A 23,931-nucleotide genomic window follows, 5' to 3' on the forward strand; every position below is an offset into this window, starting at 1 on the left:
TAATCCCAGCTACTCAGAAGGCTGAGGCAGGAGAATCGCTTGAACCCGGGAGGTAGAGGTTGCAGTGAGCCGAGATTATGCCATGGCACTCCAGCCTGGGCGATGGAGTGAGAATCCATCTAAAAAAACAACAACAACAAAATGAAAGGTATAATGAAAAGAATTTTGGAATTAAAGAGATGGGGATTTGAAAGCTGGGTTTGCAACTTATTTTTTTTTTTTCTGAGACAGAGTTTTACTCTGTCGCCCAGGCTAGAGTGCAGTGGCATGATCTCAGCTCACTGCAACCTCCCCCTCCCAAGTTCAAGCGATCCTCTTGCCTCATCCTCCCAAAATAGCTGGTCTTGAACTCCTGACCTTAGGTGATCTGACTGCCTCGGCCTTACAACTTGTTATTAAGCATTAGGCACCTCATTTAAGATTCTCAGAGGCCGGGCGTGGTGGCTCACATCTGTAATCCCAGCACTTTGGGAGGCTGAGGTGGGTGGATCACCTGAGGTCAGGAGTTCGAGACCAGCCTGGCCAACATGGTGAAACCCCGTCTCTACTAAAAATCGAAAAATTAGCCAGGCATGGTGGTGTGTGCCTGTAATCCCAGCTACTCGGGAGGCTGAGGCAGGGAGAATTGCTTAAACCTGGGAGTTGGAGGTTGCAGTGAGCTGAGATTGCACCACTGCACTCCAGCCTGGGCAACAGAGCGAGAGTCCATCTCAAAAAAAAAAAAAAAAAGACCCTCAGATCTCAAGTTCCTCTTTTGCAAAATGAGATAATATCTTGCAGTGTGTGTGTGGAGATATATATATATATAGTGTGTATATACTGTGTGTGTATATATACACACTGCAAGATATTATCTCATTTTGCAATATATATTATATATATATATATATATATATTTTTTTTTTTTTTTTTTTTTTTGAGACAGGGTCTTACTTTGTTGCCCAAGCTGGAGTGCAGTGGCACAATGATGGCTCACTGCAGCCTTGATCTCCTGGGTTCACATAATCCTCCCACCTCAGCCCCCATAGTAGCTGGGAATACAGGCACAAGCCACCATGCCTGACTAATTTTTAATTTTTTGTAGAGACAGGGGAGCAGGGGGTCTCGCTTGTTGCCAAAGCTGGTCTTGAACTCAAGCAATCCACCTGCCTGGGCCTCCCAAAGTGCTGGGATTACAGGAATGAGCCACAACGCCCTGCTTTATCTTGCGGTATTGTTATGAGGATTAGAGATCATTTACACAATCAACACAGTGCTGAGCTCAGAATAAGTGCTCAATGAAAGATAGTTCTATTACTATTTACTACATGTATCCAGGAATAATTCAACTAAACAAGTCCTTACATATGAATTATGACAATTTCTGTATTCATTGAGTTTATTATAATTATTTAGAAAACAGAAAGCAATGTATGACACTCTGGTTCATAGCTGGATTTTTTAAAAACTTAGGCTATTCTTATAAACCTAGGGCAAGTCCCTCAAACTTTGAGTCTTGAGAAGTCCTCAACTATAAAATTATTAGCTCAATACCTGTCTATATCACAGGATGGTTAGAAGAATCAAACATGCAAATGAGTTTTGTAAATTGTAAAGTGCTAAACAAATCCTAATTGTTTTTATATCTTCAATCTGAGTGCTTCAACTATAATTATAAGAATATATATGTATTTTTTTGAGACGGAGTCTCACTCTGTCACCCAGGCTGGAGTGCAGTGGCGTGACCTCAGCTCACTGCACCCTCCTCCTCCTGGGTTTAAGCGATTCTCCTGCCTCAGCCTCCAGAGTAGCTGGGACAACAGACAGCCGGCTAATTTTTTGTATTTTTAGTAGAGACGGGATTTCACCATGTTAGCCAGGATGGTCTCGGTCTCCTGACCTCATGATCTGCCTGCCCCAGCCTCCCCAAGTGCTGGGATTACAGATGTGGGCCACCGCGCCCGGCCAAGAATATTTTTTTAAATCACTGCATTATACCTTAATGCACTTTTGCTCCCTTGTCTATTTTCTTTTTTTATTATTAATTTTTTTGCACACAAAACAATAAACATTTTCTAAAAATACATACAAACAAAAAGATGCATATCAAACATATTAGGAAGGTTGGTTGCACATGGGAAGACGGGGAATAGAAATGGGGAGTGGGAATTAAAGAAAATAAATGAGAGAGGGACTTTGTATGGATCAATGATAATAACTCAATCCTCTATTTAACAAAGAAGAAGGGGAAGAAGAAGAAGAAAAAGAAAGTGGGATAAAGGATCAGAAAGGGAGGAAAATAGAAAAAATTAGAGTATGACTCCAGGGTAGACCTGCTTTGTTGTTGCTGGGTCGATTGGTTGGTTTGTCTGTTGTATTTTTCATATGTTTTGCCATGTTGGCCAGGCTGGTCTCGAACTCCTAGCCTCAAGTGATCAACCCGCCTCTGCCTCCCAGAGTGCTGGGACTACAGGCGTGAGCCACCACGTCCAGCCCCCACATTGCTTCTGGCCTCCGTGGTAGAACTCCCAGACGGGGCAGCCGGGCGGAGGCGCTCCCCACATCCCAGACAGGGCGGCCGGGCAGAGGCGCTCCTCACTTCCTAGACGGGGTGGTGGCCGGGCAGAGGCACTCCTCACTTCCCAGACGGGGCGGCCGGGCAGAGACGCTCCTCACTTCCTAGTCCCTTGTCTGTTTTCTATAGTTTAAAGTGAACTAAAACTTGCCACTTAATTCACAAAGCTATCATGAGGCCTGATGACCTAATGTTTATATAAATTTAAACATTTAGGGCAGTGGGCATTTGCGTCAGAGTGACTTACCATCAGTCACTGTGGAATTTTGAAAGATCAATTAATCATTATAATAGTAGGTAAAATAATTTTGTGTAAATAGTCACCATCTAAAAAGGCTCCTTAATTTCTTTTATAAACTTTGAGAGGTCTACTCTGAGTGGTATGCCAGGAGTAAAGTCTTATCCTAAGAGACATAGACATTCCAATTGCCAAGAAGTTTTTTTGTTTGTTTGTTTTTGTTCTGAGACAGAGTCTCGCTCTGTCACCCAGGCTGGAGTGCAGTGGCGCGATCTCGGCTCACTGCAACCTCCGCCCCCTGGGTTCAAGTGATTCTCCTGCCTCAGGCTACCGAGTAGATGGGATTACAGGCATGTGCCACCATGCCCGGCTAATCTTTTTGTATTTTTAGTAGAGATGGGGTTTCACCATTGCCAACAAGTTTTAAAGGCAAACTCTTATGTATCATTCTGTACTCATTATCATAGTTCTGCTCATTGAAAACTCACTGTTGTTTAAGTAGACTTAAAAACTTTCACGTCAGTGACACATTTCAACAGGTACCTAATGTGTCACTGGCTTTTCCCATAACCTTTCCCTTAGAGACTTTAGGGCAAGAGCTGTTCATATGAACAAACCGTGACGGGCCTAGGCAGGATGGGAATATTGACTCTGTGTTTACATGAGGTGGGGAAGTCATGTGGGGTTTTTTGTTGTTGATGTTTGTTTCTTTTTATGTGGCTTCATAGTTAACAGTTTCTAAACTTAGCTGCACATCGAAATCACCCAGGAATCCACCCCAGACCTATTGTGACAAATAATACAAGGAGGAATCCTAAAAACAGTATTTTGAACAAATTCCAGGTCCTTCTCATATAATCAACCAAGGCTCTCTGTCTGTGGACTGCTGGGAATCTCTGGTTCACCTAGCCTTAGTGTTGCCTCCCTCTTCTCTATTTTTAGTGCTTTCTCCTTTGCTAGTGGTTCTGTATTTCCCATGGTCCCCAATGTCAGGACAAAATCTATCTGATATGTTGTTAACACCCTAGTGTGGCTTCATTTAATATGCTATTTCTTCAGAAATGCTAATGGTGGGATTTGAGACTCTATGACAGCTTGGGGTGGGGGTGGTTGAGGGAGGAAAGGCTTTGCTTCCTGGTCCCACAAATGACATTACTTAGGGAATAGCTTCTTTTTACCTATCCATAAAGTCAGTCCTACATATGCATCATTATACAGAAATGAATTTCAGGAAGACAGCACAAAGGAAGTCAATGGAAAATCTGGATGGCACCTGGAATCTTAACTTGCAAGTCCCTGGTGAACAAAATTTCCTGGTTTTCTTTTTTTCTTCTTCCTTTTAAATTAGAGCATACGTGAGAAAGTTTTTTTTCAAGAACAGAGGATTGCTCTCACTGGAATTATTCAACATAGTCCGGATCCTAATTTAGCAGGGACATTTTAAAGAAGATTAAACATTGGATTTGAATCCTTAAATAATTCTTAATTTTTATTTTTGAGATGGAGTCTCGCTCTGCCGCCCAGGCTGGAGTGCAGTGGCGCGAGCTCGGCTCACTGCAAACTCCGCCTCCCGGGTTCACGCCATTCTCCTGCCTCAGCCTCCCGAGTAGCGCCTGCCACCACGCTCGGCTATTTTTAGTATTTTTGTATTTTTTTATTTTTAGTATTTTGGTATTTTTAGTAGAGACAGAGTTTCACCGTGTCAGCCAGGATGGTCTGGATCTCCTGATCTCGTGATCTGCCCGCCTTGGCCTCCCAAAGTGCTGAGATTACAGTCGTAAGCCACCGCGCCTGGCCTTAATATTTTTTTCTGTCCCAAAGACTTTATGGTCCTCTGACATAGCAAAAGTTATTTTTTTGATTAGGCATTTCTCCAGTTGATGACAAGTAGGAATAAAGCCTTTACTTTTGACGCATGTCTGTTAGCTGCTTTAGTTTGACCTGTACCTGGGAGTTCCTGCCCAAGGCTACCATAAGACTTAGAAAGGACCCTTTTCAGGAGAGTAGGATTCCCATAGGAGTCCAAACAGCTCTTGAAATTGCTCTCTTGGCCCAGGCTCTGCTCTTTTCTCCTATGAATTACTGCATTAGTTCCCTAATCAATTCTGGTCTCTTGACTTCCTACAATTCCTCCTTCAAATTATTGCCAGAGTTAAATTTATTTATTTATTTATTTTTCTTGAAATAGGTCTCACTCTGTCACTCAAGCTGGAGTGCAATGGTGTGATCATAGCTCACTGCACCCCGACCTCCTGGGCTCAAGCAATCCTCCAACCTCAGCCTCTTTAGTAGCTGGGACTATAGGCATGTGCCACCACACCCGGCTAATTATTTTATTTTTTATAGAGATTGGTCTTGCTATGTTGCCCAGACTGGTCTCAAACTCCTGGGCTCAAACGATCCTCCTGCCTTGGCCTCCCAAAGTGCTGGGATTGTAGGCAAGAGCCACTATGTCCAGCACAGAGTTGAATTTCTAAATTTAAATGTGTTTATGTTACCTTCCTATTTCAGTGGGCACCCTATCGTCTTCCAGATACAGTTCAAGTTCCTTAAGATGCATTCACCCAGTGCACCCAAACCTTTTTAATGCTCTCATTTCCATCAGACTTTCCAAAATTCTCATTATGTTAGTATTCCTGCTATAAACCATCTGCAATTCCTTGAATTCTCCAAGTCTTCATGCCTCTGGGGTTTTGCAAAAGCTGTTCCCTCTGCCTGGGAGAGGAGTCCTTCCTTCATTTTGTTTCTTTATTGATTGCTTCAAGAACCAGTTTTCAAGAACCAATCATTACGATACGAAGCCTGGTTTCAAATGTAGTGGGGGACTAATACTGTACTTATTAAATGTGGTACCTAGGAAATAAGCACCTCCAAGATCTTTTCACAGTGATAATTCTCATTCCTCCGATGTCCTTCAGATCAGTAGGGTATATTCTGCTCTAGACTCTAGGATATGCTTCAACAGGCCTCTCAGAGCTTAACTTGCAGCTTAGTGTTTTCTTTTTCCACATAATTTTTTTTCTTTTTTTTTTTTTTTTTTTTTTTGAGACGGAGTCTCGCTCTGTCACCCAGGCTGGAGTGCAGTGGCTCAATCTCGGCTCACTGCAAGCTCCGCCTCCCGGGTTCACGCCATTCTCCTGCCTCAGTCTCTCCGAGTAGCTGGGACTACAGGCGCCCGCCATCGCGCCCGGCTAATTTTTTTGAATTTTTAGTAGAGACGGGGTTTCACCGTGGTCTCGATCTCCTGACCTCGTGATCCGCCCGCCTCGGCCTCCCAAAGTGCTGGGATTACAAGCGTGAGCCACCGCGCCCGGCCTTCTTTTTTTTTTTGAGACGGAGTTTGGCTCTTGTCGTCCAGGCTGTAATGCAATGGCGCAATCTTGGTTCACTGCAACTTCCATCTCCTCGGTTCAAGTGATTCTCGTGCCTCAGCCTCCCAAGTAGCGGATTACAGGCACCCGCCACCACACCCAACTAATTTTTGTATTTTTTAGTAGAGATGAAGTTTCACCACGTTGGCCAGGCTGGTCTCAAACTCCTGACCTCAGGTGATCTGCCCACCTCGGCCTCCCAAACCACTGGGATTACAGGCATGAGCCACCACGCCAGGCCGATAGTCAACTGGGACCACAGGTGTATGCCACCACTTGGCTAATTTTTGTATTTCTTGTAGAGACAGGGTTTCACCATGTTGCCCAGGCTGGTCTCGAACTCCTGGGCTCAAGCAGTCCACCTGCCTCAGCCTCCTAAAGTGCTAGGATTACAGGCGTGAGCCACCATGCCCAGCCCTCCATAGGGCATTAAATGCTTGAGTACCTCAAGTCTGGTTTCTAGGCCTTTTTCTCTTCTTACTCTAAACTTGGTCTTAGGCAATCTCATCTAAACCAACAACTTCATTTATACTGACAACTCTCAAATGAACAGTTCCAGGGCAGACTTCTCTGGTTTAACACAAATTGAATTTAACACAAAATGGGGTTGGTTTGCTTCCAGTATATCTGTTTGTTCTAAACTTTCCTGGAAATGAAAAGTCATTCCCATCCACTTCACCCAACTCCAAACAAGAGTAAAATAACAGGAAACACTACCCCCTCAAACAAGCCCCAAGTCCTGTTGATTCTACCTCTGAAAAAAAAATTCGCAAATCTTTCCTCTTCTCTTCATCTCCATTGCTACCATACTAGTCAAAAATTGTCTCTCAATGTAAGACTTTTGTCCAAGAGAGTCTTTTCACTTCCATAATAAAGAATTAAATAACTAGCACTAAAGAAGGTTAATTATGGCTATCTGGGCTTAAAACAATAGTAACACCAGCTGGGCACAGTGGCTTAGGCCTGTAATCCCAGCACTTTGGGAGGCCGAGGCAGGCAGATTACTTGAGGTCAAAAGTTAGAGACCAGCCTGGCCAACATGGTGAAACCCTGTCTGTACTAAAAATACAAAAATTAGCCAGGCATGGTGGCGTGCACCTGTAATTCCAGCTACTAGGGAGGCTAAGGCACGAGAATCATTTGAACCCACGAGGTGGAGGCTGCAGTGAGCCGAGATTGTGCCACTGCACTCCAGCCTAGGTGAAAGAGTGAGGCTCTGTCTCAAAAATAAATAAATAAAATAATAATAATAACACAATTTTTTTCTTTTGAGACGGGGTTTCACTCTTGTTCTCCAGGCTGGAGTACAATGGAGCGAACTCGGCTCACTGCAACCTCCGCCTCCCAGGTTCAAGCAATTCTCCTGCCTCAGTCTCCCAAGCAGCTGGGATTACAGGTGCCCACTACCATGCCCGGCTAATTTTGTATTTTTAGCAGAGACGAGGTTTCACCATGTTTGGCAGGCTGGTCTCAAACTCCTGACCTCAGGTGATCTGCCCACCTTGGCCTCCCAAAGTGCTGGGATTACAGGTGTGAGCCACCTCACCTGGCCAGTAACACAATTTTTAAAACCTGGCGTTTCATAAGTTAAATCTAGACATACATACATAGGCATACCATGCAGATATTGCAGGTTTGGTTCCAGATCACTGCAATAAAGTGAATACTGCAATAAAGTGAATATCGCAATAAAGTGAGTTACACACATTTTTTGGTTTCCAGTGCATATAAAAATTATGTTTATACTATACTATGGTTTATTAAGTGTACAATAGCATATGCATAAAAAATTACCTTCATTAAAGAATATTTTATTGCTAATGAATGCTAACAATTATCTGACCCTTCAGTGAGTCCTAATCTTTTTGCTGGTAGAGGGTCTTATCTTTGATGTTGATGGCTGCTGAATCATCAGAATGGTGGTTGCTGAAGGTTGGGATGGCTGACGCAAATTCTTAAGATAGGACAACAATGAAGTTTGCTACACTGATTCTGTTTCACACATGAAAGATCTGTCCTTTATGCAATGCTGTTTGATAGCCTTTTACACACAGTGGAATTTCTTTCAAAATTGGAGTCAATCCTCTCAAACTCTTACCACTGCTTTATCAACTGAGTTTATGTAATATTCTATTTTTTCCTATTTATTTATTTTATATGTAATATTCTAAATCCTTTATTGTCATTTCAACAATGTTCACAGTATCTTCACCAGAGGCTGCGGTTTCTTGAGATAGAATCCTCAAAAAAACACTTTATTTGCTCATCTTTAAGAAACTACTCCTTATCCATTCAAGTTGGATCATGAGGTTGTAGCAATTCATTCACATCTTCAGGCTCCACTTCTAATTCTAGTTCTGTTTCCACCATCTTTGCGGTTACTTTCTTCACTAAAGACTTAAACCCCTCAAAATTGTCCGTAAGTGTTTGGAACCAAGTTCTTCCAAATTCCTGTTAACACTGATATTGTGACCTCCTTCCATGAATCACAAATGTTCCTAAAGGCATCTCGAATGGTGGATCCTTTCCAGAAGGTTTTCAATGTACTTTGCACAGATCCATCAAAGGAATCACTGTTTATGGCAGCTATAGCCTTACAAAATGTATTTAACTACTAAGACTTGAAAATCTAAGTTACTCCTTGATCCATGAGCTGTAGAATGAATATTGTGTTAGTAGGCATGAAAACAACATTCATCTCCTTGGACATTTCCATGAGGGCTGTTGGGTAACCAGGTGCATTGTCAAGGAGCAGTAATATTTTGAAAGGAAACTTTTTTCCTGAGCAACAGATCTCAACAGTGGGCTTAAAATATTCAGTAAACCATGCTGTAAACAGATGTGCTGTCATTCAAGCTTTGTGGCTTCATTTATAGAGCACAGGCAGAATACATTTAGCATAATTCTTCAGGGCCTGAGGATTTTCAGAATGGTAAATGAACAGTGGCTTCAACTTAAAATCACCAGCTGCATTAGCTCCTAACAAGAGTCAGCATGTCCCTTAAGCTTTGAAGCCAGGCAGTGACTTCTCATTTCTAACAATGTAAGTCCTGGATGTCATCTTCTTCCCATATAAGGCTGTTTCGTCTATGGTGGAAATCTGTTTGGTGGGTTCATCTTCATTGATTATTATGCTAGATCTTCCGGATAGCTTGCTACAGCTTCTCCATCAGCACTTGCTGCTTCACCTTGCACTTTTACATGATAGAGACAGCTGCTTTCCTTAAGCCTCATGAATCACCTCTGCCTAGCTTCAAACTTTTCTTCTGCAGCTTTCCAACCTCTCTTAGCCTTTACAGAACTGAAGAGAGTTAAGGCCTTCCTCTGGATTAGGCTTTGGCTTAAGGGAATGTTGTGATTGGTTTGATCTTCTATCCAGACCACTCAAACTTTCCCCATATCAACAATAAAGCTGTTTTGCTTTTTTTTTTTTTTTTTAAATCATTCGTGTGTTCACTGGAGTAATACTTCTAATTTCCTTCAAGAACTTTTCCTTTGCATTCACAGCTTGGCTAACTGATGCAAGAGGCTTAGCTTTCGGCCTGTCTCAGCTTTTGACATGCCCCCTTCCTCAATAAGCTTAATTGTTTCTAGCTTTCAATTTAAAGTAAGAGATGTATAACTCCTCCTTTCATTTGAACACTTAGAGGCCACTGTAGGGTAATTAATTGGCCTAATTTCTTTTTTTTTTTTTTTTTTTGAGACAGAGTCTCGCTCTGTCGCCCAGGCTGGAGTGCAGTGGCGCGATCTCGGCTCACTGCAAGCTCCGCCTCCTGGGTTCACGCCATTCTCCTGCCTCAGCCTCTCCAAGTAGCTGGGACTACAGGCGCCCGCCACCACGAATTGGCCTAATTTCAATATCACTGTGTTGCAGGAAATAAGGAGGCCCGAGTAAAGGGAGACAGAGAAATGGCCACTCAATGGAGCAGTCAGAATATACACTACTTTTTACTGCAATAAAGCGAAACACAATAAAATGAGGTATGCCTGTATTTAAACAATACTTTGATATCTAATCTGAAAACATATTATATCCCTGAATTCACAGGGCATAGCACAGTGCCTGGAACACAAAAAGCACTTAATAAATGTTTGTTAGATAAATGAATAATTGTTCAAAGTTAGTTTCTTTTCTCCTTTATACTCTCCCCAACTTCCTGTAAGTAAAAATTAAAACTTTCTGTTTTAATGCTTAGGTGTTACTCCTTTCAAAAGTCAAAATTACAATAAATTTAGCTTAAAGAGCTTAATTGGCTTTTTGTGTGTGTGTGATTCATTCTGTAAAACCAAACTCCTTTGCTCCAATGAGCTGAGCAAAGGAGTTTGGCTTTATAGAGCGAAATAAGCTGAGGAGTCCGGGCATGGTGGCTCACATTTGTAATTCCAGCACTTTGGGAGGCCAAGGAGGGTGGATCACTGGAGGTCAGGAGTTTGAGACCAGCCAGGTCAACATGGCAAAACCCTGTCTCTACGAAAGACACAAAAATTAGCTGGGCATGTGCCTGTAATTCCAGCTGCTAGGGAGGCTGAAGGAGGAGAATCGCTCAAACCTGAGAAGTGGAGGCTACAGTGAGCTGAGATTGTGCCATTGCACTCCAGCCTGAGCAACAGAGTGACATTCTGACTCAAAAAAAAAGAAATGGGCTGAGGAAAGCAGAAACAGAACAAAAAGCAGATTGGTCATTTCAAAGCTACTTTCCCTGTGAAGGTTAAAGCAGAAGGGACTTTATCAAGCCAGATAAAACTGGACTATTTGGGTATTTGCCTATTAACTCCTGCTACCTGGAAGTGTCACATAAACAACTTAGTTTCAGTTTGGTGGTATGGAACTTCAGGACAAGTAACTCCACTTTGATTTGGTCTGTTGAGCCTAAAGAGAGATAATCGTATTGAACAATTCCCCTCTTTTTGTCAGGGTCTCTCATAGGTGAGAGTGTGACCAAGACTTCGGGCATCAATACAATCTAACAGTCACCATCATTTTGGGGTGCGCTCTCCATACATCATTCATGGGTTACATTGTCTTTCTTATCATGTGTTTCTTTAAGTTTTCTTCATTCCAGCCCAAAAGACCGTTTAGCATTCAGCAGATAGTTGCATGTAGATATTTAAGACTTTTCGAGAGGATACTGTGTAACAGGAAGACTAATATTGTGACCATCAGGAGGATAATATAAAAAATTTGGAGTATGCTTCTTACCCAGGGTCTCCATGAACTAAAGCAACTAAAATCAAACAGATCTAAGAATGAGCTAGATGAGGAGTCTGCCTGTTTTAACCAAGTAGGTGTTACTTCTTAATAACTGAGTCTCTACAATACTTGATATATTTACCTATGTGCAACAAGAAGTATCAGCCACTACGCAGACTCCTTCCTGTTCAGCTAGTAGGTAATCTAGCATCCCATGACTGGGATAAATTAAGGCAGGAAGTGAGAACAAGTGGATCTAGAAGTCTTTTTTTTTAAAAATGTGGAACGCTTTACGAATTTGCATGTCATCTTTGTGTAGGGGCCATGCTAATCTTCTCTGTATCGTTCTAATTGTTTTAGTATATGTGCTTCTGAAGCCGAGCACTAGAAGTCTTACTTTATAAAACAGATCATGAGGCTGGGCATGGTGGCTCACACTTGTAATCCCAGCACTTTGGGAGGCTGAGGTGGGCGGATCACCTGAGGTCGCGAGTTCGAGACCAGCCTGGCCAACATGGTGAAACCCTCTGTCTACTAAAAATACAAAAAATTAGCCAGGCGTGGTGGCGGGTGCCTGTAGTCCCAGCTACTTGGGAGGCTGAGGCAGGAGAATCACTTGAACCTGAGGGGCAAAGGTTGCAGTGAGCTGAGATGTTGGCCAGGCTGGGCTCAAACTCCTAACCTCAAGTGATTTGCCTACCTCAGCCTCCCACAGCGTTGAGATTACAGGTGTAAGCCACCGGGCCCAGCCCAACTTCTCATCTTGATTTGCAGTTTGGTTGTCTCTGGTTATGGCATCATGCATTTTGGTGAAATCTCTGTTTGGCCCACACATCAGTAATAAGACTTGTCCTTTGAAATTTACATTGAGTTGTCCAGCTTCTGCTTACAGGGCTTCAGGAACAGAGTAGTTCTTATTTTTAGTTGGAGAGTTGTAACCACATATCGGAGGAAACTAGAAGAATTCAGAATCTAGTCTAGTCTACAGGTAGATAATAAAAACTTGAGAACAAGGAACAGGGGTATACTCTATTAACAGGTATACTATAGCTTTCCTCAGAAACATAGTTTTTCTCTCAATAGCAGCGGTCTCCAACCTTTTTGTGGAAGACAATTTTTCCATAGACCAGGGTGGAGGTGGAGGGGATAGTTTCGGGATGAAACTTTCACCTCAGATCATCAAGCATTAGATTCTCATGAGGAGCAAGAAACCTAGATCCCTCGCATGTGAAGTTCACAATAGGGTTCCCACTTCTATGAGGATTTTTTGTTTTTGAGACGGAGTCTCACTCTGTCACCCAGGCTGGAGTGCAGTGATGTGATCTTGGCTCACTGCAACTTCTGCATCCTGGGTTCAAGGGATTCTCCTGCCTCAGCCTCCTAAGTATCTGGGATTATAGGTGTGCGCCGCCATACCCAGCTAATTTTTGTATTTTTAGTAGAGATGGGGTTTCACCATGTTGGCAAGGCTGGTCTTGAACTCCTGACCTCAATCCTCCCACCTTGGCCTCCCAAAGTGCTGGGATTACAGGCATGAGCCACCACGCCTGGCCTCCTGTGAGAATTTAATGCTACTGATGATCTGATGGAGGTGGAGCTCAGGCGGTAATGCTCGCTTGTCTGTGGCTCACCTCCTGCTGTGTGGCCCAGTTTTTAACAGGGGAGCCAGGGGTTGGGGACTCCTGCTCTACAGTCACCCCCATTTCTACCAAAGATAATCAGAGTAAAACTAATTTGTTTGCAAAGTGAGTTTAGTCTCATCAAACTTAGGCTGTTTATTTATACAAGTACAGCAAGAATAACAATTGACCACATAGGGCTCTATTAAACTTTGCTTTGCTGGAACTTTTGACAGGAAATCAAATCCAACGGATTGGATTATCAACAACCTCTTGAGGCTATGAAGCCAAACCAAAGCATACCTCAGACTTTGTCTACAGTACCTATAGATTAATTCTATGCACTTGTCAAATATGGTATCCCAGTGAAAAAATATAACTGATATTTCCAATTTTATTCTGAGAAAACCGAGCAGATTCTTATTGAATTTAACCATGAAAATAACTATATTGCCACGAAAATAAAAATTTTCATGAATATTTCTAAATTCTGGAGGGATCAGGTAGGTACTGAAAGTAAATGTTTCAATTTTTGTTCACAAAAGTATACTTTGCCAAATTGCTGTAAGTTACAGATAGCTTAAAAGAAAGAGTTGTCTTAAATCTGAAAAACAAAATATTAAAAAACCTGCAATACGGCCAGGCGCAGTGGCTCACGCCTGTAATCACAGCATTCTGGGAGGCCGAGGCGGGCGGATCACGAGGTCAAGAGATCGAGACCATCCTGGCCAACATGGTGAAACCCTGTCTCTACTAAAATACAAAAAAATTAGTTGGGCATGCAACTGTAGTCCCAGCTACTTGGGAGGCTGAGGCAGAGGTTGCAGTGAGCTGAGTTCGCGCCACTGTACTCCATCCAGCCTTGCGACAGAGCGAGACTCCGTCTCAAAAGCAAGCAAACAAACAAAAAACCTGCAATATTTCGAATAAAAATGCTGTAAAAACCCATAATTCTTCTTCATCAGTTTATTTAATCCCATGTAATTAATTTTTGTTCTGCTTGATCTTGGTTAGCAGCTCACAAACCCATCAGTTTCTTCATTAGATTTCTGGAAATTTCTACCTAGTCCAGTGGTATGATCTTAAAGTTATCAGAAACCTACATTTATTTGTCAGAGTCCTCTCTATCCTTCTGTTAAAAGAAAAAGTCAGCGGAATTAAGTTTAAAGGAGTTTAGTTGAGAAATGAATGATTCGCGAATCAGACAGCCCCCAGAATCACAGCAGATTCAGAGAAACTCTAATGGTGTCTCGTGGTCAGAAAAAAATTGTAGATAAAAAAAGGGGGGCCGGGCGCGGTGGCTCACGCTTGTAATCCCAGCACTTTGGGAGGCCGAGGCGGGCGGATCACAAGGTCAGGAGATCGAGACCACGGTGAAACCCTGTCTCTACTAAAACTACAAAAAATTAGCCGGGCGTGGTGGCGGGCGCCTGTAGTCCCAGCTACCCGGAGAGGCTGAGGCAGGAGAATGGCGTGAACCCGGGAGGCGGAGCTTGCAGTGAGCTGAGATTGCGCCACTGCACTCCAGCCTGAGCGACAGAGCGAGACTCCGTCTCAAAAAAAAAAAAAAGGGAAGTGATGTACAGAAATTGGAAGTGAGGCTCGGAAACAGCTGAATTAGTTACAGGTTGGCATCTGCCTTATTTGAACACCGTTTGAACACCCAGCAGTGTATGAATGGTTGAAATATGGCTGTGCTGGGATTGGCTAAGACTCAGCTATTGTTATAGGCACCATTGTTATAACTTCTAAGTTAGGTTTTCAATTTTGTCTACCTATTAAGTTAGGTTGCAGTTCATCCAAAGACTCAAATATGGAAGTACGGAGTCCTCATTTAGTTTGCTTTAACACTTCCCATGAATCTTCGGAGTTTCCCTCTGTTGCCCAGGCTGGAGTGCAGTGGCGTGATCTCAGCTCACTACAACCTCCATCTCCCGGGTTCAAGCAATTTTCCTGCCTTAGCTTCTCGAGTAGCTGGGATTATGGGCGCACACCACCATGTCTGGCTAATTTTTGTATTTTTAGTAGAGACAGGGTTCTGCCATGTTGGCCAGGCTGGTCTTGAACTCGTGACCTCAGGTGATCTACCTGCCTCGGCCTCCCAAAGTGTTGAGATTACAGGTGTGAGCCACTGCGCCAGGCCGCACTTCCCATGAATCTTCTTGAAGACACAACACTTTACAGTTGTTTGCAAAAAGCTCTCAGAAGGGCTGGGCGGGTGGCTCACGCCTGCAATCCCAGCACTTTGGGAGGCCAAGGCAGGCAGACCGCTTGAGCCCAGGAGTTTGAGACCAGCCTGGGCAACATGGTGAAACCTCATCTCTACAAAAAAAAAAAAAATTAACTGGGTGTAGTGGTGCACACCTGTAGTCCTAACTACTCAGAGGATCCCTTGAGCCAGGGAGGTGGAGGTCACAGCGAGCCAAGATCATGATACTGCACTCCAGCCTGGGCAACAGAGTGAGACTCTGCCTCAAAAAAGAAAAAGAAAAAAAAAAGGGTTTCAGAAGAGCATGAGAATAAAATAATTAACTGTGGACTTAAAATGGCTATGGTTGAAAGTCTGATACGAAGTCAGGCATGGTGGTTCATGCCTATAACCCCAGCATTTTTGGAGGCCAAGGTGGGAGGATCACTTGAGGCCAGAGGTTTAAGACCAGCCTGGGCAACATAACAAGATTTTGTGTCTACAAAAAATTTTTTAAAAAATTAGCCAGGTGTGGTGGCGTGTTCTTGTAGTCCTAGCTACTTGGGAGGCTGAGGCAAGAGGATTTCTTAAGCTTAGGAATTTGAGGCTGCAGTGATGATTGTACCACTGCACTCCAACCTGGGTGACAGAACAAGAACTCGCTTCAATACAAAATCAAAAAAAATCTGGTGCTTGCAATTAGAATGACACAGAGATGATTAGCATGGTCCCCTCCACAAGGATGACACGAAAATTGGTGAAGCATTTCGTATTAAAAAAAAAAAAAAAATCCGGCCGGGCGCGGTGGCTCACGCCTGTAATCCCAGCACTTTGGGAGGCCGAGGCGGGCGGATCACGAGGTCAGGAGATCGAGACCATCCTGGCTAACATGGTGAAACCCCGTCTCTACTAAAAATACAAAAAATTAGCCGGGCGTGGTGGCGGGCGCCTGTAGTCCCAGCTACTTGGGAGGCTGAGGCAGGAGAATGGCGTCAACCCAGGAGGCGGAGCTTGCAGTGAGCCAAGATAGCGCCACTGCACTCCGGCCTGGGCAAAAGAGCGAGACTCCTTCTCAAATATAAAAAAAAAAAAAAAAAAAAAAAAAAAAAAAAATCAGCCTGGGTGCGGTGGCTCACGCGTGTAATTCCAATACTTTGGGAGGCCGAGGCAGGTGGATCACTTGAGGTCAGGAGTTTGAGACCAGCCCAACCAACATGGCGAAATCCTGTCTCTACTAACACAAAACTTAGCTGGACGTGGTGACGTGCACCTGTAATCCAAGCTGCTTACTCAGGAGGCTGGGGCAGGAGAATCGCTTGAACCCAGGAGGTGGAGGTTGCAGTGAGCCGAGATCTTTAGGCTGGGTAACAGAGAGAGACTCTGTCTCAAAAACAAACAAAAAAACTAGCTGAATGCCAGAATGCCATATTCTGGATAATAATTTAGTCAGACTGGTGGCTTTTCAATTTTGCTTGTTTCTTAACTGGATTACTGAGTTTAGGGTGGAGTCCATTAACAAGTAGGTCAGACAAATCATTTTCTATATCTGGACTCTAGCACTGATAACTCTGAAAAAAGAAGCAAAATTGCTTGACCCGAGGGACTAAGTTTTATAAAAACCACTTTTCCCGCTTTCTTTTTGTCTTTGGGGTGTGATAGTAAATAAGCAAAAAGGTTGGCAGTTTCCATTTTTCTTATCAATTAGTTACTTAACCTTTTCATTTGCCTTTTGTAATGAGTCTTTTAAAAGAAGCAAGAAAAAATTTTGAAATCTTTTTAGAAGGTTCTGCATATCAATAGGCATCCCAGGGTGGGTCTAATTCGGGAACGCTCTCTCTCTCTCTTTTGGAGACAAGGTCTTGCTCTGTAGCCCAGTCTAGAGTACAGTGGTGTGTGATCAGAACGCACTGCAGCCTCCAACTCCTGGATTCAAGAGATTCTCCTATCACAGCTTCCCAAGTAGCTAGTAACTACAGGGGTATGTCACCATGCCCAGCTAATTTTTCAAAGTTTTTGTAGAAATGTGGTCTATGTTGCTCAGGTTGGTTTTGAACTCCTGGGCCCAAGTAATTCTCCCTCCTTGGCCTTGCAAAGTGCTCAGATTACAGGTCAGAGCCACTATGCCCAGCAGGAACCCTCATTTTTTTTTTTTTTTTTTTGAGACAGAGTCTCACTCTGTCACCCAGGCTGGAGTGCAGGGGCACGACCTCGACCCACTGCAAGCTCCACCTCCCAGGTTCACGCCATACTCCTGCCTCAGCCTCCCGAGTAGCTGGGACCACAGGTGCCTGCCACCACGCCCGGCTAATTTTTTTGTATTTTTTTCAGTAGAGATGGGGTTTCACCATGTTAGCCAGGATGTTCTCCATCTCCTGACCTCATGATCCACCTGCCTCAGCCTCCCAAAGTGCTGGATTACAGGCATGAGCCATTGCACCCGGCCAGGAACCCTCATTTTTAAATGCACTTCCTTTTTTTTTTTTTTTTTTGAGACAGGCTCTCCTTCTGTAGCCCAGGCTGGAGTGCAGTGGCATAATCTCAGCTCACTGCAACCTCCGCCTCCTGAGTTCAAGCAATCCTCCCACCTCAGCCTCCCGAGTAGCTGGGACTACAGGTGCCCGCCACCACACCTGGCTAATTTTTGAAATTTTTGTAGAAACAGGGTTTCACTGTGTTGCCCAGACTGGTCTCGAACTCCTGAGCCCAAGCTCTAGGATTGCAGGCATGAGCCACCCACCATACCTGGCCTAAATGCACTTCTTAAAGTTGAGTATCGGCCTGGCGTGGTGGCTCATGCCTGCAATCCCAGCACTTTAGGAGGCCGAGACGGGTGGATCGCTTGAGGTCAGGAGTTTGAGACCAGCTTGGCCAACATGATGAAACCCCATCTCTACTAAAAATACAAAATTAGCCCAGCGTGGTGGACAGCACCTATAATCCCAGCTATTTGGGAGGCTGAGGCATGATAACTGCTTGAACCCGGGAGGTGGAGGTTGCAGTGAGTCCAGATTGTGCCACTGCCCTCCAGCCTGGGTGACAGAGTGAGACTCTGTCTCAAAATAAAAATAAAAATAAAAATAAGTGGAGTATCACTCATCTCATCTGGAATGGTCCATATAATGATCATTATAATTTTAAATTATCTTTAGTAAGATTTCACTGGTTTCACCACCTTTATAACTATTTTCAGCTACTGGGGCCTAATACAAGTAAAAGGCAGGTGTAGCTGGAAGGTGGAATATTCAGTTCTTTAGAAATTAAGGATCCGGCCGGGTGAGATGGCTCACACCTGTAATCCCAGCACTTTGGGAGGCCGAGGTGGGCGGCTCACCTGAGTCAGGAGTTCAAGACCAGCCTGGTCAACATGGTGAAACTTGGTCTCTACTAAAAATACAAAAATTAGCTGGGCATGGTGGCACACGCCTGTAGTCCCAGCTACTCGGGAGGCTGAAGCAGGAGAATCGCTTGAACCCGGGAGGTGGAGGTTGCAGTGAGCCCAGGCACCAGAGCAAGACTCCCATCTCAAAAACAAAAAAAAATTAAAGATCTCATGTTTACATTGGCTCTTGGGTCTCTCAAAGTCAAGACAAAAGCCTAAGAGGGGCCAGGCGTGGTGGCTCACACCTGTAATCCTAGCACTTTGGGAGCCCAAGGCAGGTTGATTGCCTGAGCTCAGGAGTTCGAGAACATCCAGGGCAACATGGTGAAACCCCGTATCTACTAAAAATACAAAAAAAAAAATTAGCCAGGCATGATGGCACCGCCTGTAGTCCCAGCTACTCAGGAGGCTGAGGCAAGAATCGCTTGAATCCTGGAGGCGGAGCTTGCAGTGAGCCGAGATTGCACCACTGCACTCCAGCCTGGGCTACAGAGTGAGACTCCATCTCAAGAAAAAAAAAAAAAAAAAGCCTAAGAGGGAAACATCATGAAGTTGGGTGGTATAATTCTTTCATAGTGTACCTCATTGCATAAACATTTTATTGAGGGTGGCAAGTGCTACCTTGTTTCATGGCTAGTTTATTGTAACAGGGAGTTTCATTTTTTAGTGGCCAGCACTTTAATAGCTCTGAAGTACCTGAACTGTGCCCACTAGTTAAATGGTGGCTTTGGCTCTGAGATCCCCTTGACCAACTTACCCATTGATTTTTTTCCTACCTAAGCATGCAAGAAAACATAACAAAAAGGATAGAATTCAAATTCCAGCAGATTCCAAAAGCCAGAGTTCATGCCTCCTGCAGTAATAACCACTTAGAGCAACACTGTCTTAAAACGCAGCTCCTTGTTACCTGAGTCCATGAGTAAACAACTAAAAAACAAACAAAACCAAAAAAAAAAAGCAGCTCTTAAACCAGACTTAATGGCACACACCTGTAAAACCTGTAATCCTGTAATCCCAGGCACTCAGAGGCAAAGGCAGAAGGATTGCTTGAGCCCAGTAGTTTGAGGCAGTAGTGTCCTCTGATTGTGCTTGTGAATAACCATTGTACTCCAGCCTGGATAACATCACCAGACCCCTGTCTCTTCTTTTTGTTTTCTGCTTGTTTCTTTCTTTTGTTTGTTTGTTTGAGACAGACAAATGATTCTCATGCCTCAGCCTCCCGAGTAGCTGGGATTATAGGGGCGCACCACCACACCTGGCTAATTTTTGTATTTTTAGTAGAGACGGGGTTTTGCTATGTTGGCCAGGCTGATCTCAAGCAATCCACCTACCTCTCAAAGTGCTGGGGTTACAGGCATGTACCACCGCACCCAGCCAAGACAAAACTGCAGCTCTTGCCAACGACTTATCAGCCACTGCAAACCCCAAAAGGTCATGCACTGTCTCACAGCAAAAACTAATCCTAAATTCAAAAGCCAAAAAGAAAAACGGGAGTCCACCTGAGAGGAACTTACCTATAACCCTTGAGGCTCCATGAGGAAGACCGAAGACCTCAAAAGGCATCTGTGGCTCTGTGGCACCTCTCTGATATTCCTCTGGGAGTCTCAGAAGTCATCAGCAGTGTCCTTCATGCCCCTTTGTCGGTTGCCAGAACTGTCAAAAGACAAAATTACAATGAATTTAGTTTACAAATCTTCTTTTTTTTTGAGACAGAGTCTCTCTCTGTCGCCCAGGCTAGCATGCAGTGGCGCGATCTCAGCTCACTGCAACCTCCGCCTCCCAGGTTCAAGCGATTCTTTTGCCTCAGCCTCCCAAGTAGCTGGGATTACAGGCATACACCAACATGCCCAGCTAATTTTTGTATTTTAGTAGAGATGGGGTTTCACCATATTGGCCAGGCTGGTCTTGAACTCCTGACCTCAAGTGATCTGCCCACCTCGGCCTCCCAAATTGCTGGGATTATAGGCATGAGCCACCACACATGCCTTTTAGAATTTTTTTTTTTTTTTTTTTTTTGAGACAGAATTTTGCTCTTGTTGCCCAGGCTGGAGTGCAATGGCACGATCTCGGCTCACCGCAACATCCGCCTCCTGGGTTCAGGCAATTCTCCTGCCTCAGCCTCCTGAGTAGCTGGGATTACAGGCATGCACCACCACGCCCAGCTAATTTCATATTTTTAGTAGAGAGGGGTTTCTCCATGTTAGGCTGGTCTCAAACTCCCAACCTCAAGTGATCCACCCACCTCGGCCACCCAAAGTGCTGGGATTACAGGCTTGAGCCACTGCACCCGGCCTCACCTTTTATAAATCTTAATTGGCTTTTATTTTCTATTCTAGAATCGGGCAACATCTCATTCTATAGAGTGAGTGTTTTGATGAGCTGAGCAAAGGAGGTTGGGTTTGTAGACAGTAAAGGGCCAAGGAAAGTAAAAACAGAGAACACAAAGCAGATTGGTTGTTTCAGGTATTTTCCCTATAAAGGTCAAAGCAGAGGGGGCTTCCTTATCCTGCCAGCTAACACCGGTCTGTTCGAGGATTTGGCCATTATCTGTCTCTCCTGATTACTCAGAAGGTCAAATAAACTTAGTTTCAGCTTGGTCTTGTGGAAGGTGAGTAACTCCATTTTGGTTTGGTCTTTTGGGCCTAGTAGAAGAGCTCAGTCCAACCCAATGGACTCTTTCAAATTTATTTATTTATTTACTTTTGAGACAGGGTCTCACTCTGTCAGGAGGATGGCAGGTGCTACCTTGGAGTGCTGGAGTGCAGTGGTGCGATCTCAGCTCACTGAAGCCTCAACCTTGTGGGCTCCGGTTTTAGGGTCAGTTTGTGCTGTGAGAGAGCATATGACCTTTTGGGACCACAGGCAGGTGTCACCACGCCCAGCTGATTTTTTGTATTTTTAGTAGATAATGGGATGTCGCCAGGCTGCCCAGGCTGCCTCTTATTATTTATACTCCTGATTATAAAGTACAGGATTTCTGTCTATTTAGGTTTCCAATCCATTCAGATTTTTATGTTATAGATGATGACTGCTGCTATTAAGAAAATGAGGGCAAGAGTAAATATAGGCAGTCTCCAATACATAGCCACCTGTTATTTGTAGTGATGATCTGTTAGGAAGGGCTAACCCATTTTCCTTCTTGAAAGGGAGGCTTACGAAAAGAAAAATAGGTCAGGCGTGGTGGTTCATGCCTGTAATCCCAAGCACTTTGGGAGGCTGAGGCAGGAGGATTACTTGAACCTGGGAGGTCAAGGCTACTGTGAGTCATATTCCCACCACTGCACCCCAGCTCGGGCAAAAGAGCAAAACCCTGTCTCTATATAAATAAGTAACTCTAGGATTCCTAAATCTTGCAGATAAAGAAACCCCTTCTCTTTTTTGGCTGGGGCAGGGAAGACTAGCCTGTTCTTTGTTTACCTTGGGAAATTACAGGGTTACTGATGAACAAAATTACTGTTCAGGATAGAGACATCCAGTGGCTTCTATGTCCAGGCCCATTCCCAGGAACCACATTTCCAGAGGGGCCTCAACCCCTGAGGCCTCAACTGGCCCCTTTCCAGGTATCCAAGAACAAATCACAAACAAGCAGTGGGGAACAAAAACCAGCCTGACCTCAGCACCTGCTCTTACCCCAAAGGGAGATGAGGGCTGCTGGCATTGGTGAGTCCTGGGCCTAGTCTCTAGCCAGAGGATGTGGGGACTTCTCTTTTGGGGGCCTGCCCTTCCCACACCCCCTCTCCCAGCCAGGCTGTCTTGGACATTTTTGGGACTCCTCTGAGGGATCATGGTTCTTGCTCTGGGGTCTTCTTTTGTCATTTTAACACTGAGGCATCCCAGCCTCCCTTCCTGGAAGACGGAGTATTTGCACTGTTGCCTTTTCTTTTGTCCCTGTTTTTGTACAAAAATGACAATACTCTCTGTCGGACTGTATTTTAGCCCAAAAAACAAAACTGAACCCCCTTCTCCTTGATACTCCAGGTTCACAGAGCCAAGCCTATCGATTTTTCTTGTTCTTTGTTTTTTGGTTGGGGAAAGGGTTTTCTAAGAAATACTGAACTTTCCCTACCTAAAAGTAGTCCAGGTTAAACAAGTCAAACTTTAAATGTAATACCCATTGCTTTAAAATATTCTAGCAAAGAAAATAAGGTTTGGAAGATGGTGGTCGGGGATAGACGAAACAAGATTGAAAAGTGTTGACAATTTACGAAGTTCTGGAAATTCATTCTGCTCTTCTGTTTGACATTTTCCACAGTAAGGAGTTTTTAAAAATATTAGCTTTCTCTTACTTTTTACTCTAACAACTTCCTTTTGCTTGTCTTTGACAGGTCCTGGCTCAGGAAGAGGAAAGCTGCACAACCAGTCTTTGTGTGTGTGTGCAAATCTCTGTGTGTTCACTTGTGAATACAGTTTCATTAGGGGAGGGTTCACTTTTGTTATGCGTGTGATCAGTACATAATAAATATATGTTTTCTTTTTTTTTTTTAGAGACAGGGTTTCACTCTGTCACCCAGGCTGGAGCTCAGTGGTGGTAATCACAGCTTACCTCAGCCTCTACCTCCTGGGCTGAAGCAATCGGCCTCCCAAGTAGCTGGGACTACAGGCCCACTCCATCACGCCCGGCTTTTTTTATTTTTTGTATAGACGGGGTCTCCCCATGTTGCCCAGGCTGGTCTGGAACTCTTGGGCTCCAGTGATCCTCTCACTTCAGCCTCCCAAAGTGCTGGGATTATAGGCATGAGCCACCACGCTGGGCCTATATTTCATTTTAAAACAACGAAGAATGTTCTCCTTCCTCACATATATCAAATTCGGGGGGTACCAAATCTCTAATATTATCCCAATGATTTTTTTTATAACCAGGGTATCACAATTCCTTTCAGAAAGGGTTCTTTAGCCGCTCACATCACGGGTTTCGGTGGCACAGTGCGGGGCAGCACAGATCTGTGCTACAGCTCTCGGCCCTACCCAGAGCAGGATGGCCCTAACCTAATTTTTTTGTTTGTTTGTTTGGAGATGGCGTCTCACTCTGTCGCCCAGGCTGGAGTGCGGTGGCACGATCTTGGCTCACTGCAACCTCCGCCTCCTGGGTTCAAGTGATTCTCCTGCCTCAGCCTCCTGAGTAGCTAGGATTACAGGCACCCGTCACCACACCCGGCTAATTTTTGTGTTTTTAGTAGAGACACAGTTTCACCATGTTGGCCAGGCTGGTCTTGAACTCCTGACCTCAGTGATCCGCCCTACCTCGGCCTCCTAAAGTGCTGGGATTACAGGCGGGAGCCACCGCGCCCGAGCTAATTTTTTGTATTTTAGTAGGGACGGGATTTCACCGTGTTGCCTAGGTTGGTCTCGAACTCCGGAGCTCAGGCAGTATGACCGCCTCTGCCTTCCAAA

The 23,931-nt window shown here is 44.2% G+C and overlaps 1 long non-coding RNA gene and 2 other non-coding genes across 3 annotated transcripts; 2 read left to right on the forward strand and 1 right to left on the reverse strand.

The window, feature by feature from the left end:
• Nucleotides 1-11,628: 11,628 nt before the first annotated feature.
• On the reverse strand, nucleotides 11,629-11,739 carry LOC129492338 (U6 spliceosomal RNA). Its single transcript, XR_008660801.1, has one exon. It is a non-coding gene; the product is annotated as a U6 spliceosomal RNA (small nuclear RNA).
• A 4,096-nt stretch (nucleotides 11,740-15,835) lies between these two features.
• On the forward strand, nucleotides 15,836-15,938 carry LOC129492395 (U6 spliceosomal RNA). Its single transcript, XR_008660852.1, has one exon. It is a non-coding gene; the product is annotated as a U6 spliceosomal RNA (small nuclear RNA).
• Nucleotides 15,939-21,087: 5,149 nt separating this feature from the next.
• LOC134731527 (uncharacterized) lies at nucleotides 21,088-23,770 on the forward strand. The gene is made up of 3 exons (XR_010113868.1): nucleotides 21,088-21,148; nucleotides 21,973-22,200; nucleotides 22,866-23,770. It is a non-coding gene; the product is annotated as an uncharacterized lncRNA (long non-coding RNA).
• The last annotated feature ends 161 nt before the right edge of the window (nucleotides 23,771-23,931 follow it).

This window comes from Symphalangus syndactylus, chromosome 10, assembly GCF_028878055.3.
Source record: "Symphalangus syndactylus isolate Jambi chromosome 10, NHGRI_mSymSyn1-v2.1_pri, whole genome shotgun sequence".
NCBI classification, from domain to species: domain Eukaryota; kingdom Metazoa; phylum Chordata; class Mammalia; order Primates; family Hylobatidae; genus Symphalangus; species Symphalangus syndactylus.